The sequence below is a fragment of the Cricetulus griseus genome, chromosome 2 (genome assembly GCF_003668045.3).
Source record: "Cricetulus griseus strain 17A/GY chromosome 2, alternate assembly CriGri-PICRH-1.0, whole genome shotgun sequence".
Lineage (NCBI taxonomy): Eukaryota > Metazoa > Chordata > Mammalia > Rodentia > Cricetidae > Cricetulus > Cricetulus griseus.
This window is the reverse complement of record NC_048595.1, coordinates 286950801-286965964: the sequence shown is the minus strand read 5'-3', so window position 1 is coordinate 286965964 and position 15164 is coordinate 286950801. Positions and strand designations below refer to the sequence as shown.

Here is a 15164-nt window from a genome sequence, read left to right as displayed (position 1 = left end):
TCATAATGCAAAAAATGCATTCAAAAGTCCCCATAGTCTATAACAGTTTCAATTTTATTTAAAAGTCAAAAGTTCAAAGTGTCTTCTGAGATTCATACAATATCTTAACTGCAATCCCCCACAAAATTGTGGCTCTGCTTCTTCCTTGAGATCATTGTTGCCTTGATCCATGAGGGAGGAGGGAGCAGAAGCAGAGAACAGGTTCCAGGCGGCTGTGGGTATGATAGAGACAGCACTCTGGGAGATGACTTCAGTGAATCAGCTGAACTTTATTCCAGAGTATAAAGAATATACAGGGTTGGGAAACCTGGGGACAAACCCTAATTTGCATTAGGTGGCACACCTCTATCATAAGGCTTCATATGTGGCAGCAGGGTCCTATAGGAAGGCTCCTAGTCTTAGCTACCATATGTGCAGCAGGGGAGGCTTTTAGCAGGGAACTGTGCCAAGGGTCATGCTAAAGATAAATCAGGCATCCAGGCTTAGAGACAGTTTTCAGATAAGGTCAGTCCTCTGGGCCCAGGGACATTCTCCCCAGATAAGGGCAGGTAAAGGACAGGAAGTCTCACTGGGCAGGGTGGGAGTGGGGGAGTCCCCATGTCATCAAGCTTTGGAGAAAGCTGCCAGGCCATGATAGGCTGCAACCTCTGACCTGCAAGGTTTCCCAACATAAAATCAAAATTAAAAGCAAAAATATACTTCCAACATATAATGGCACAGGATATGCATTACCATTCCAAAACATAGGGAAGGAACATAAGCAAGGTTGAAAACCAGCTGGGCAAACTCCAAACTCTGCATATCCATGTATTATGTCAAAGTACTCCAGATCTCCAGTTCCTTTCAGCTTTGTTGACTGTGACACACTCCTTTCTCTTGGGCTGGTTCCACTCCCTGTTAGCTGCTCTCCTCACTGCTCTGGCATCTCCAACCTCTTTGGGTCTCCAAGGCAAACCAGGCTTCAACTTCACAGCTTCACTCAATGGCCTGGTTAGGCCTCCATTCAGGGATACCACTGACACATGCCTGGTCTCAGTGGCTTTCCTTTCATGCAGAGGCAAATTCCATAACCCCTTTCTTCTGTCCTTAACTCCAGAATCACATGGCTGGAGTTGCCAAGTTCTGCTGTTTGCTGGGGTTGGAACATGGCCCTGTTGTTTAATTACATCTTCACCAGCTTTCCACTTTCCTTCACCACCTAAACTGGGCTATCCTTGAACTTTCTCTGTAGACCAGAATGGCCTCAAACTCAGAGATCTGCCAGCCTCTGCCTTCTGAATGCTGGGATTAATGGTGTGCACTACCACAACCAGCTCTAAACTTTTCTTTTTCTTTCTTTCTTTCTTTCTTTCTTTCTTTCTTTCTTTCTTTCTTTCTTTTTTCTTTTTTGTTTTTTGAGACAAGGCTTCTTTGTGGCTTTGGAGGCTGTCCTGGAACTAGTTCTTGTAGACCAGGCTGGTCTCGAACTCATATACTCATTGCCTCTGCCCCCCCCCACCCCCAGTGCTGGGATCAAAGGCATGCACAACCACCGCCCGGCTATTCCATTTCTTAATCTGTTTATCTCCTTGAACACGGGACTTACCTCTATTCTACTTCCTGGTGTTCCTTTTCTCCTTAAATATTTTTTGTTGCTCATTGCTCCTTTTCATTACGTGTCTTCATTAGACTCAACATTAGTAGCCACACAACAGAGTCTATTCTAGGCTGTTTTAAGATTTCCTCTACCAAGGCAATTAATCAAAAAATTCACTTTAGTCTCAGACAAACTTTTCAGACAATGTCAAAAAGCAGCCACATTCTTTACCAAAACATCACAAGAAAAATTTCTAGGCAACATATTAAAATTCTCCTCCTCTGAAACATCCTGAGCCAGCCCCTCACAGTTCCAGTCACTCTTAGCACTACTGTCTTCCATTCTCCTACTGTATGGCCCATCAAGTGGTGCTTAAAGCCTTCCACTGCTTTTCTAACCCCAAGTACCAAAGTCCAAATTCCTTCCAACCAAAGGCATGATCAGGCCTATTACAGCAATACTCCAGGCCTGGTACCAACTTCTGTCTTCCTTAGGGTTTCTATTGCTGTGAAGAGACACTATGACCATGGCAACTCCTATGGAGAAAAACAAAAAACAAAAAAACATTTAATTGGGGTGGCTCACATTTTCAGAGGTTTAGTCCTTTGTCATCATGGTGCCACATGGTGGCATGTTAGGAGAGTGGTATTCACTGTAAGCTGAGCAAAGACTTTGTCTCCTGGTTCCCCTTGTCACCCATTGGTACCTCTTTCCTTCTGCCTCTCTTCCTGCCTTTCTTTAGTGTTTGTTCTCCTTGCCGGTGCCCTTCCCTGAGCCTGCCCTGGAACCCTGGCACTGAGCCAGGCATGCCAAATGCAAGCAATTACTCCCAGCATAGGCTCCCATTTGCTCCCATCAGTGGGGATGCAGAAGACTAGTGAAGAGCCTTGGGCTACATTTGCTGTGTGCTTTGTGCTTTTGCTTTTGACACGATGACACTGTAAAGAAAGAGCTAGAGCCACAGCCACAGAGCCTCTCTGTTTGCTTTGTTCCCTTTTAATCCTGTGGAAGGAAAGGAAGAAAGAAAGACTCCCCGGAAGCCTGTGCTAGGGACAGAGGTGGTAATAGGAAAAGGATATCCACTAACTCTTGCCCTGGATGGTCAGGTGCAATATACTGCAGAAATTAAAATTTTTCATTATTGTCATTTGTAAACTCTTTGGCTCCAAACTCTACTGAAATGAGTTTTTTTTTTTTTATTAAGATTTTTAAGAACTTGCTGCTGTTCTTTTGCTTAAATTACACCACAATGGACCGTGAACCAGGAGACTCAATAAACCCATGTGGAATTTATTGGGGGAATGGAACAGGGAGGGGGGACAAAGGCAAAGTGGGGAAGAAGGAAGAAGGGGCGAACATGTAGAAAGTGCTCGCTTAAAAGGGAAAGCTTGCACATGCATACAGAGTCCTTACGCAGCCTTGACGCATGACATAGCCATGACGTGACCACGCAACACAGGGCCCTTTGAACTGTATAATTATCTGCCTGAATGGCGGTATGTGTATCCCGCCCATTGTCAGGGGGCAGGGTCAGCGTATTGCCAGGGTTCCAACACTTGCATTTTCTTTGACACAGTTTTAACAGTTCAATAAAGCAGACAATTAGTCCCTATCCCATTGCTCTTCTCTCATTGGTCCTCCTCCCTTCCTTCCTCCAGACTTCAGGCCTTGACACTAAGAGACTTGGGTTCTCCACTTTCAAACCAGTCTCCAACCACACTTGCCTTGACCCTCAAGCATTGCATCTCCTCCACAGAGAGGACCAGGCCGGGTTTCTTGAGTGTGCAACTTACCTAGCTAGCTGTATGGAGTCCTGGAGTCCTACACTTAAATAAGACCTGTACACATCTAAGGCTCCTGGTTCACCTCAGTTTCCTGAACTGCACAACGAAATTAAAAATGGTGCCTACCTCAGGTTGTTGCATGGATTACAAAAGGTAATTGTGGTGGTTTGAATGAGAATGCACCCCATAGGCTCATTTGCTTGCATACTTGGATTGCAGTTGGTGGAACTGTTTGGGAAGGATTTGGAGGTGTGGCCTTGTTGGAAGAGGTGGGCTTTGAAGTTTCAAAGACTCATGCCATTCCTCCCAGTATCAGTCTCTGTCTCTGTGTGTGTGTCTCTGTCTTTGTCTCTCTGGTTGTCTCTTTCTTTCCCTCCAACCTGTGGATCAAGATGTAAGCCCTCACTGTTCCCTGCCACCATGCCGTTATTCTGCCACCATGAACTCCAATGCTCTGAGACCATAAGCCCCAAATTAAATGCTTCTTTGTTAAGTTGCCTGGTTCATGGTGTTTTCTCACAGCAGTAGAGAAGTAACTATGACAGTAAGGCATGTAAGAGTTGGCATGTTTGTATATATCAATGGTAAATAATAGTTATTATAGTGTCTATTTCCTTCTCTGGCAAGTCTATGCTTATGCTGCAGCAGCTCAGAGCCCAATTAAGTGCAGATCAACTAATGTGAAAGGAACAGGGGACTATGACACTCTGAGGGCTGCTGTGGAATAGGATTAATGATGCTGGAGGTTTGGAAGGGCAGGGATACTGCTGACCCTGGGGGGACAGCCTAGATGCAGCCATTGGACAGAGGGGAGTCTGTCTGTTCTTCCTCCCACTCTGTGCCATGAGTTTACTGAGGTGAAAGTGAGTCTCAGTGTGGTGGTTATAATTCAATGTGTGGTGGTTATAATTCGATGTCCCCCAGAGTGTTTCTCTGAGGACTTGATCCTCAGTCCTCAGTGCTGTTTGGGTAGGTTTAGGAGGTGTGGCCTTTTTGGAGGAAGTACATCCTCCAGCTGGGGGTAGTTTTTGAGGTCTCAGGGCTCCTTGCCATTCTAAGTTTGTTCTGTTTCATGCTTGAAGGTCAGGATGTGAACCCTTCAACTCTCAGCTTCTAGCTCTAGCTGCCATGTCTGCCACCTGCCACCATACTGTTGCCCCCGCCACTATGAATCCTAACACTCTGGAACCCCACGCCCAATAAGTACTTCCTTCAATAAGTTGCCTTGGTCATAGCGTTTTATCGCAGGATTGAACAGTAACTAAGACTCGGTGACCCTGAGAACAGGGAGTTCTCCTCATTAAATGTTGACTTGGCACCTGTAGCACCTGTTACAGGTGTCAGAGATAAAAGTCTCTGCTCCCTTTGAACCTTTCAGTGTGCAGAGCGGGGGTTGGGGGGGCAATAGACTACAAATGTTCCCAGTACTTCCATAGCGCCCTGCAGAAAAAGAAAGCAGATATTGTTATAAGGGCAGGTGAGCAGGAGAGCTTGTTTTTCTGTAAGGTTTTCCCTGGGTGTCAGGCTAGCTGACTATGTCAGAAATGCGTACAGCTTTGTGTTCTATTTGATGGAGTGGTCCGTTGTTTTTCACTTTCGTTGCACTTTGAGTCTTTCTTCCCTTTTCCTTCTGAACCCTTCTCATGCTGGTGTCTGGGAAACACAGGGTTATAGATAGTAATAAGCTAGAGTGTCTAGAGCATGAACAAGATGATCAGAACTGCGCAGGTCTGGAAGGGACCATAGAAACAGCTGGAGGAAAATGAAGACTATGGACAGAGAACTGGCCCACCATGAAAACCGGGGCAGAGACCATTTATGCCTGGGTCAGTACTACATGCTTTGTTGTATTTGGAAGGCTAAGCTATGAAATGAGGGAAGCAATGCTAAGACTGGCTCAAGGGTTGGCTCCCCAAATGAACCCTCAGCCTACAGGATCCCTGTGGTACCCTGAAGCTCCGTCCTAGGATACAGCTTTGATGGAACCATCGGGGATAGACAAGAATGAACCCTCGGATGCATATCCAGGGATTGGGCACAGGAATGAATAATTCTGGACAGAGGCCATTTTGCCAGTATTGAACCACAGGACACGGAGAGTCACATTTAAAGCTTGCTCTCAGTTGTAGAAGGTCAACATCTATGACACCATTCACTAGACTGACAGGAGGACATTTGCCATTACAGCCACGATTTAGCTGCCCCACAGTGTGAATTACACTCTGGGAGTTGAGTTCTTCCTCACACCATTAATCAGAATTCTCAGCCACTGCTGAATGCTGAGTGTAGAGCAGATGGCCAGACCTTGCACGCAACAGTCTTTGGCTTGAAACTCATTTCCACCTTTTAGCATCCACGTGAGCTTGCATTCCTTCATGTTGACCCATTTGTGCTCAAGTGACTGGGGAGAATCTGTGAATCCTAGAAAAGTAGTGGAATAAAAGATATTCTAGGGTGGTGGTGGCACATACCTTTTATCCCAGCACTCGGGAGGCAGAGGCAGGGGGATCTCTGTGAGTTTGAGACCAGCCTGGTCTACAAAAGCTAGTTCTAGGACAGCCTCCAAAGCCACAGAGAAACCCTGTCTCGGAAAAACAACAACAACAACAACAACAAAGATATTCTATGGGGGGGAAAATCTTGATCCATCACACCCATTTTCATCATTGTCTGGTCATGGTGCTGTGACAGATTATTATAGATTGGCGGACTTATGAATAACATACATTTATCTCTTATAGTTCAGGAGACTGGGAAGGCCAAATCCAAGACTCTGGCAGGTTTCATATCTAGCAAGGGCCTGCTTCCTGCACTCATCTTATTCGTGAATAACTTAGTCTAAGCAACAATGGATGGACCCACCTCTGAACGTTACCACATCTGAACAGAAATCCTCCAATCTTCTTTTTAGGGAATGCAAGCACCCAGCCTAGTGACAGTCCCCTGAGTTTGCTTTGAAGATCAGTGCCACCTCCTTTGACTGGAGCAGCATTGTGTTCTAATAGATTTTGGCAGTTATCAAGAGTATCATACCTGTGTGTCTCCCATGAGATATCACATTGCCATTCTCAGCTCTCTCCCATGTATCCTGTTGTGTGTCACACAGTAGTTCCAGCACACATGTAACTCATACCCACTCCTGGCATCTACCTTGGTCTGGCATCTCTTTCTGGCCCCTTCTAGTCATTCTTGCCTTTCTTCAATTGTGTTTTGTCTCGGTCCCACAGTATATGCAGCCCCTTGCCTAATCTGCCTACTGCCTCTGCTCCAATTCCTTAGAATTTTCCCAGATACTTTAGCAAATTCTCTGCTCTTTTTTTAAAAGCAAACTTTGTTACTTTTGATATATGTTGTTCATGTCCATGTACATGTGTGTGTTAGTGTGTGTGTTTGTGTGTGTGTACTGTGCCCTAAGTGTGGAAATCATAAAGCTTATGAGAGTTCCAGGGATCTAACTCTGGTCTTTGGACTTGGCAGCATTGCTGTGACCTGCTGAGACATCTCACTGACCCCAATTTTCATGTTTCTTAACAGAAAAATTGATGATGCAAGAAAATGTCAAACTATAAAAGAATTCTTGTAAGCAAATAAACACATAAAAACTCACAATTTGAGTTAATACTAGCCTTACATTAGTTTCAAATAGGCAGTGAGTATTAAAACCTCCAGTAACATATGATTCTTAGAAATAGTCACTACCTACCTGCTATCTGCCCATACCAATGCTTGGAAAGTAAAGGTGTAGTTTTTCAGTTGATAGCTGTATGCTCATTTGCTGGTGAGATACATACAAGAGCCATGGCCCAGACCTTTGGTGATGGTGAGTCTGGCCCACTAGCTGCATTTTTTTTATCTTATCTTATGCCCAGGCCAGTTTTTGAGAGACTACAATATGCCAAGAGCTATGGTAGATAGGTCAAAATCATCACGAATGTGTTTTGTGTGTTCTTAATGCTTGGACTACGAGAAGGAAAAGAAGACGCCCATCCCAACACCATGGAGACAGTTCTGTCTGGCTCTTCCTAATTGCTTAGCCAATGGCCTCTGTTCTTCTTGCAAACAGAATTGACCTGTTATGGAGTTGAGAGCCACTGGGGAGAAAAAAAAAATAAAAACAAAACAAAACAAAAACTACCTGCATTTCAGAGAACCTGTGGTTTTAAAAGTAAAGATGACAAAAATGGTAAAAGCAGAACAGTTCGGGAGAAACAGTCAAACCACACGGTTCCCACCTCACACCACAGTACAGCTGTCCCAGCGCTACCTAGCAGCCCAAGGCCCAGTCTAGACCACCAAGGCCAACCCAGGCAGCATCTTGTTTTAACAAATGTAGTTGTTTTAGGAGACAAAGGACCTGGTTGGTCCCTTGTACAAAGCCAGCCTAGTGCATCTATAATAGACTAAGTTGACTGACCTGAAGGGGAATGGGTGCTTTTGAGTTACCTCCTTGGGGATTCAGACAGTGAAGATCCCTTGTGTGTAGCCCAAGGCACCTAATGGAAGGACGCAAGTTCTGTTCCGGGTGGACACAGGAGGAATCTTAAAGGCCAGAGTAAAATGAAAATTGGAGACCCTTATTCAAAAAGATCAGGTTAAGAAGGCAGGGTGAGCACATTAAGCCAACCATGAGGCCTCTTGTCCCTTGCCCAGTGAATGGTACAGGTCTTACACCCGAGGTGTCAGCTCTGACCCATGTTGCTTGCATAAGAGCTCATTGTCACCTATGATTGACATGACCAGGATATGTTAAGAAAGGGTAGATTTAAAAGGTTGATGTAAACAGGTACATTTTTTATTGCTTTTCAAGGTGAAGGAATAGCTTGGGTGAAACTCAACTTTGAAACAAACAACTAGATTGTATTCCCTGAAGCTAGGCAAGCCAGGCTTCCCAGGACAGAGGTTGCTAGAAAGGTAGGCAGAGGGCAGATCCTGTGTGTTGGAAGGCAAATCTGACAGTATAAAAGATAAGCTTGCTGCCCACCCTGGTAAAGAGACCCTTTAAAAGGCCCTTTTGTGTTTGGTGACATTTGCTCACATGAGGCATATGACAGCACTATCCTGAAATGGCTCCTCCCACGAACAAACATGGAATAATGAACACAATCCATAGGTAGCTATTGGTTTGCTCTGAATGGCCCAACAAACCAACCGAAATTCATACGGAAGCCCTACACACCACTAAGCCGGAACCGCTTTATCCAACCCCTCAAGAAAGCAGCTGAGAGAGAAACAAAGGCAAGACCCAATAAGGCAGGCTCAGTCAGCCTTCTAAGTATCTACCCATCTAACAAAGTTCTGACAAAGGACCTTAAAATGACCAACCAGCCATCTGTTCTGTTTCCCATTCCTTGGTCCTCTTCTGTCTTTAAAGTCACTCCCACCTCAGCATGTCAGAGTCCTCATTTTACTTTATAAAAGGAGATGTCACCTGGTCCTAGATTGCAAAAAATACCAGTGAAGAGGTTTAGGTTAAATTTCTTGTAATTTTCTCTTCTCACAGTATCTGGTGACCATGAAGGGACGTGGCTGATAATTCCTGAGACCTCCTGAGGGTCCCAGGAGAGACTCTGTTGTCCCCTCTTGAGGTGCCCTATCTTCCTTGTAGAGCCCTCCTTCCATCAGACTCTGCTACTCTTGTGTTGAGACCCAGTTTTCTCTGGCTTTCAAAGGCAGGGTTAGTTTGTGTGGTGAGAGGCTATATGGCTTTTCAGAGTTGTCGGGGACAGTGGCTACTGACAGGCAGCAGCCACACTAGCTGCAGGTAACACCTGAAACCTTAGCTGTCTGACTGCGTCAGACGGAAACTGGAAGAGGCGTTTGGATCTGAGCTTCCAGAACTTAGCAAATGTCTTCCATCCTGTCTTCATTGTTTCTCTCATTCCCTCACACACACATATCATCACCATCACCAACAACAGCTCTGCTGATATTAAATTTCCAGGGCAGTTGTTTTTGTGCTTGGTGATAGGAACTCATTTTCAGTTTCTTAAATAGGGTTAGTCAGCTGTAAGTTCGTCACTAAATGAGTAGGCCGTCATTTCCCTCTGAAATGCATTGCACTACCTGTGTGGGTGTGGTGCCGACCTCTTTACTAGATTCTCTTGGTGAGCATATATATATCTGTATCAATGTCCTGTTGTTGTAGTTACTTTTTCAAGTTTTTTGTTTTGTTTTGTTTTGTTTTGTTTTTTGTAACAAGAAGTAACTCTAAAATTTCAGTGGTTTAACACATTTTTTTGTTTTTTAAGTTTGGAGAAGGCGTTTCATATTCTCATTCAGGAATTCTGGCTCTCCCCTTTGGTGTTTCTGCATTCTAAAGGTTTTCAGTGATCACTAGCATCTGGTGACATACAGGAAGAAAATATTTACTTTGGTTGTATTCAAACACTTGGCCTCTTGTAAGCAAGGCAGGGAATGCAGTCCAATTGGGTGGCCAGGGGAACAGAGAAATGAGCCTGGTAAATACATAGTCCACCCTCATCTCGAAAAAGACCTAACATGCTGTCAGAGCTGAATACAATCTCCCCTGATCTCATGCTGCTTTTTCTATTCTCCCTTTCATTTGCTTTCACGTGTTCTTAGAGAACCCAGCTTCTAAAAATAGCCCCCAGTGGTTCCTATTGCCGATGTGTCTCCCGCACAGGCTATCAGTAACTCCACAGGCTCCGGTGGAACACAAGGGGATCAATATTTGGACTGCACAGAAGCACCCCTTAATCCCAGCACTCAGGAGACAGGCAGGCAGATCTCTGAGTTCATAGGCAGAACCTGTTTCAAAGCATATATTATATAGCTATATCCCTAATTTTTTTCATGTGCATATAGCTAGGAGACAAAGATGGTCTTAAAAGTCCATAGGGTTGGGTAGAGAGCACCATGCCTTAATGAAGATATTTGTTTTTACCAAGATGTGTCTTCTTGATCCTTTGTCCCTCTTCTCTCTCCTTCTCACCTCCCTTCCCCTCCCCCCTCCTCTCTTCTTCCCTGCCCCTCCCTCCTCCCTCCCCTCCCTCCCTCCCTCCCTCCCTCCCTCCCTCCCTCCCTCCCCTCCCTCCCTCCCTTATTCCACAGCCTTGTAATCCTTATGCTTCTGCCTCCTGAGTGTGGAATCTCCTGTGTGTCACTATGCTTAGCTACTACTTCTAATTTTCAGTCTAGTTTATCTCATTTCCTTTTACACTTTCCATCTTACCTTAGGATTAATATTGAAGATATTAACACACACACACACACACACACACACACACACACACACACACACACACACACACTACACAGGCATTACAGAGATCTCATTTATCTTAAGGCTTTTGCACTTAGGTGTATAATTCATTCTGAGCTAATAACGCTTATATGGTTTTAGGTAAAGACTAGCTGTATGGATAACTCTTTGGATACTGTTTACTGAAAGGACTTTCACCCCAGCGAACTACATGGACAAATTTTTTGAAAATTAATAAAGCATGGAATTATGAGGTCTGTTTCTAGACTCCACCCATCTGTTGATCTATAAGTACAATTTTGTTGAACAACTTTAAATACTACAAAAAATACTTGATAAAGTCAAGGACCTAAGCCTGGGGATTTCATTAAGGAAAAATGTTGAGTTAAAACTTCAATTTCTTTAGTGGATATAGGCTTATTTATATTTCCTTTGAGTTAGTTTTGGCAGTTTGTGTATTTTTAAAAACTAGTATTTTATCTAAGTTATCAAATCAATTGGCATAAACTTGATAGTATTCCCTCATGAATCTGATTATGCTTACTTTTGGGTTTTTTGTTTGTTTGTTTGTTTTGTTTTGTTTTGAGACATGGTTTCTCTGTGGCTTTGGAGACTGTCCTGGAACTAGTTCTTGTAGACCAGGCTGGTCTCCAACTCACAGAAATGCTGGGATTAAAAGCATGTGCCACCACCGCCTGGCCTGATTTTGCTTACTTTTTTTTTTTTTTTTTTGAGATGGGGTCTCTCTATGTAGCTCTGGTTGTCCTGGAACTTGCTGTGTAGACCAGGCTGGTCTTGAACACCCAGAGATCTGCCTGCCTTTGTCTCCTGAGAGCCAAGATTAAAGGCATGGGCCACCACACATGGCCTGATTTCTGACTTTAACCTTGCTTACTTTTTCATCTTTATTGGTCTATGTTGCCATCTGGGAAATTTCTTGAAGATCCAAGAATTATCAGTTTTATCTTATCTCTTGTTAGTCGACCAATAAAATTTCAAATTTTAAAACTTTCTTTTTCCATTTCTAAAAGAAGCTATAGGTATTTTTCTTATCACATGGCCCTATTTTTTAAAAAGATTTATTTTAAATGTGTGTGTGTGTGTGTGTGTGTGTGTGTGTTTGTACACATGCATGTATAGGGTCCCTGGAGGCTAGAAGAGGACATCTGGATTCCTCTGGAATTTCAGGTGGTTTTGAGCTACCAATGTGACCAAACACTGGTTCTCTGAAAGAGTAGCAAGGTCTCTTCTGAGCCATCGTCTCTCCGGCCACAAATGATCCTATTTTTAAGGATGGCTCTTGTCCCTCTGAATGTGCACATTTGGAGCTTCAATATTTTAGGGGACTCTGGGTTAGATATGTTTTGTGTGTGTCTGTGTTTGGCAAAGTTGGAGGAATAGTTTCCCTTTTGTTGATAGGAGAGCTTATTTGGGGTCCTAGTTTATTTAGAGATTTTAGTTCCAGGTCCTTGCTACCTGTGAACCCATAACTACCTTTGCTGCCTTTGAGCCTTAAAACTGTTGGGTGGTGGTGGTGCATGCCTTTAGTCCCAGCTCTTGGGAGGCAAGCAAAACAGAGGCAGGGAGATCTCTGTGAGTTCGAGGCCATCCTGGTGAATTCCAGGACAGCCAGAGCGACACAGAGAAATCCTGTCTCAACCAAACCAAACAAAACAGACAAACAAACAAACAAACAAATCTTATGTCCTGTGGCCCACATCTTTAATCCCAGCACTCAGGAGGCAGTGGCAAGTGAACCTCTGGGAATTTGAGGCCTGGTCTACAATGCAATTTTGGGGGCGGGGGGACAAACAACAACAAAAAACATCCTATGTCCATCCTTTGCCAGCATTGAAGTGAAAAAGAAAGCTTTGTTTAGATTGATCTATACATGAAATGGAATCAAAATCTATAATTATTCCAATTTTCAGATCATCTAAATATTTTGTTGCTATGATAATCTGAATTTCAATTTCAAAAACAAAATTAAGTGTCTGGGAAGTTGGGTCAGAAAATTTAATTCTCCCAATTCTGAGATCTTCTAAACATTCTGTTGCCATGATAATCTGATGCTCCATTTCAGGAAATGAATGTCTGGCAGTTGAGTTAAACCATCCACTTTTGACTACATCAAAACAGAGGATTGGCTTAGATGCCGTCCATTGTCCATCATCACTCAGTTCTAAGACTGGTCCAGAGTAGCAGACAGATGGATGCTTGATTTGTTTTATATTTTTAAAAATGAGATTCATTTTAGAGTTACATACTTCATGGGCATTTAGAGAGAAATGTTAAGACATTTCCTTCATTTTTTTTTCCATTGAAAATTATGAAACTAACATTATGCTCACTGATACTTGCTTCACACATATTTTTCTCTACAGTTACCACTCTGGAAAGTTTGAGTCAGAGTTACCTGTTGATGATGAGGGGTTCTGGACCCCACGGCCCATGCAGGAACAGAGGGACAGAAAGCAAGAAGAGGTAGCTTTACCACATGGAGCAGAAAAGAAAGCCAAAGAAAAGAAATGCCTATTTTTTTTCTTTACAATGTGTTTTCCTTTAAAAACAATTTTTTTTTTAAGAGCAGCTCAATTTCAGCCAGATGTTCTTCCAACTGTTTATCTGTCTAGTCAAGAATCCGATGAAAGAAATAAAGATGACTGTATTAATTGTTGGGATACTGAGATCAAATAAAATATTCATATACATATTCACACACATATATTACACATTCATATACAACCTGCAACCCGCAGACCACCGGTGGGATGGATGCCTGTTAGTGTGACAGTCATTCATCAATCTTATCTCAAAACCCGGCCTGCAGCCAGGAGCAACTGGTGGTGTGTGAAGCTGTGATACCAAGTCCTGGTCTTACATATCTGGGAATGATCCAAACCCAACACAGAGCCTGCTGAAGGACTGGGGAGATGTGCATGTGAGCACATAGCAAGAAAGGCAGAGAGCACAGTCATCTGTGTGCACAATGGGGCAGGACACAGGCATGTGAAGAAACACATGATCCAGGGAAGCAGGATAAAGGCTAGCTTTAGTTTTACCTCCAGAGTTTATAGTTTCCAGCTTTCTGTTGGTTCTTTGTGTTCTTTCATTCTTGTGGTGGGATACAATGCACCCCAGAGAGAGGAGCAGGTAGGTGACAACCCAAAGTGCAGTGTGTCTGTTCCTTAGCATTCACATAGGAGAGTCCCCAGGTAAGGAAGGAAATGGAGGAGAAAAGAGCCACTAGGATTGGGTGTGAGTCCAAGTGGAGCATGCTGGAACCCGGGGTAGAGTGATGGCCTCAGGGATGGAGAGGTGTCAGTGATGACAGTTTGGGTGACTGTTTGGAAGTGGGGAATGAGACAGAGGGAGGAGACAGGATGAAGGCCTGCTTCCTGGCTTGGGTAACTGGGGAGCATGCAATGCAGTTACCCAACATGGAAAAGGCTGGAAATGGAAAAGTACTGGGCAAGAAATGCCTTTGGGTGAAGTCACAACACCTCACTCACTTGACTCATAGCTTCTAAATCTCACAGAAACTTCCTGTGGAGCCTACAAATTCCTTTGCAAGGAAACAAACAAAATAGGGGGGGGGTGCTGTTATTTATAAATGTAACTGCCAAGCATTTGCTTTTTTAAAAGGCTGTGCACTTGTATCCTTCCTATTCTAGGGTACCCTGCTTCTCACTAGAGCCAGCACCTCCATTCCCATACTCTTTGCAAACCTGGGATTCACCATATGTTGTTGTTGGGGGTGGGGTGGCGGGGAACTTGCTACTAATGATTGAACCCTAGGGCCTTGCAGATACTAAGCAGTCTTTACTACTGTTATACTCCCAGTGGCTAATTTGGTGTGTGTGTGTGTGTGTGTGTGTGTGTGTGTGTGTGAGAGAGAGAGAGAGAGAGAGAAAGAGAGAGAGAGAGAGAGAGAGAGAGAAAGAGAGAGAGAGGGGGGGTAGAAAAAGAGAGAGAGAGAGGAGAGAGGACAGAGAGGAGAGAGAGGAGACGGGGGGGGAGAGAGAGAGAGGGAGAGAGAGAGAGTGGGCCTGGCTTGAGTGTCTGAAACCTTGAAGCCCACCCCCCTCTAAGAAGGTCACACCTACTCCAAGGCCACATCTCCTAATAGTGCCACTCCCTATGAGCCTATGGGGGCCATTTTCATTCAAACCACCACACATGGGTATGCAAGTGTGTGCAGGTGTAAGTGCTTATAAAAGTCAGAAGTCAATGCTGGGTGTCTTCATCAGTCATTGTCCATCTTAGTTTTTTGATACAGGGTATCTCACTGAAGCTGGAGCTCACTAGTAACTTCTTAGTCCACTATGTGCTACCCATGGATTCCACCAGTGGAGTGTGGTCAACCTACCAGGTGCCGTACCCTTGAAGAATAATGATCTTCCGGATGGGGGATGTCCTTCTGCATATATGTTTATCTTATTGGTTGATGAATAAAACACTGATTGGCCAATAGCCAGGCAGGAAGTATAGGTGGGGCTACCAGATGAGGAGAATTCTGGGGAAAGGAGGCAGAGAGAAGCAGCCAGGGAGACTCCATGCTGTCAAAGGACTAACATGCTGG

General features: G+C 44.1%; 1 long non-coding RNA gene across 1 annotated transcript; it reads right to left on the bottom strand.

Moving 5' to 3' along the window:
- Positions 1-33: 33 nt before the first annotated feature.
- LOC107978467 lies at positions 34-14009 on the bottom strand. Its single transcript, XR_003482373.2, has 3 exons — positions 13645-14009; positions 1586-2112; positions 34-1132 (listed from the first exon to the last, which is right to left on the bottom strand). It is a non-coding gene; the product is annotated as an uncharacterized LOC107978467 (long non-coding RNA).
- Positions 14010-15164: the final 1155 nt, after the last annotated feature.